We start from the raw sequence: 1070 nt of genomic DNA, 5'->3' as shown, positions 1-1070 counted from the left end.
GGTAAATGGCTCTTTAAGGCAGCTTTGCACGATGTATACAATTAAGATGAACTAATGTTATTCTTGCGGCCCAACGATGTTATGCACCACGGAGATAAGATTGTACTTTTCTCTTTTGTAGAAATTCAAGCGTCCCAGGACTCAAAGCTGCTGTCTTGAGGTGAGAAATGCCCGATTAGTTTAAACTTAAATCCAGACTTTCACTTCTGTGATGCTTTAGCACTGGGCTCTGAGCACATGTGTAGAAAAAGTGCTGTTCTGCTACTGACATGGCAGAATCTGAGAAGTGTTATTTTGATAGTTGATTGGAGAGGGAAATTTAATGTGAATTTTTACTAAAGCCACATTTTGTCTTCCAGAGTGAAGTCTGGTGGTCTGTGCTGAATTTTCTACCAGATCTTCGTTTGCAAATCCTATGTATAATGCTGTTAACCCCACAGGTTAATTTATTTTTATAATTGTTAATAAATGCATCTTTTGTATCGTTTCACAATGTACCACCATGTTTACTTTTGTGACCACCTTTGAAATAAAATTGTTAACTTTTTGTAATGACTGAATCTGATTTGTTTGCATGTTTCAAAATGCTGAAGGTTGTATTTTAATGGCAGTCTAAACACCGTTCTTGTAGGTGTGAAGAGAAATCTGAAAACTAGGCCGCCCCCCCAACCTTTTTGTAAAGTCCTCACAAATCATTGTTTAAAAGCAGCGCTATAAAATGGCAGCGTAAGGGATGGTTCACCCAAAAATAAATACTATCATTACTTACCCTTAATGTTACGTTGGTCTGAATCGGTGTTACCCAACCTTTTTTTTCTGCCTTTGCACACTTTTTACGACTTTATTCTACGGCACAAAACTATCCCACTTAGGCTAACCGTCGTGAATCTTTTATCCTTTTTAGGAACTTGTCCATGTTTTCAATCAGTCTTGGCGTGTTTACGTGTAACGTTTGAAACCGGGTGGGCTCCGTGCTCGCGTTAGACTTTCTTGTCCGTCATTTAGACACGATCGTAAAAATTCAGGCACAATCGCTTTCCCATCATTTTAATAGCTTTAAATTTCGTTCA

General features: G+C 38.2%; 1 non-coding gene across 1 annotated transcript; it reads left to right on the top strand.

Moving 5' to 3' along the window:
• The first annotated feature begins 200 nt into the window (after positions 1–200).
• LOC127653501 (small nucleolar RNA SNORD88) lies at positions 201–290 on the top strand. The gene has a single exon (XR_007971820.1). It is a non-coding gene; the product is annotated as a small nucleolar RNA SNORD88 (small nucleolar RNA).
• The last annotated feature ends 780 nt before the right edge of the window (positions 291–1070 follow it).

Source organism: Xyrauchen texanus, chromosome 12 (assembly GCF_025860055.1).
Source record: "Xyrauchen texanus isolate HMW12.3.18 chromosome 12, RBS_HiC_50CHRs, whole genome shotgun sequence".
Lineage (NCBI taxonomy): Eukaryota > Metazoa > Chordata > Actinopteri > Cypriniformes > Catostomidae > Xyrauchen > Xyrauchen texanus.
This window is presented reverse-complemented; position numbering and strand designations above follow the sequence as displayed.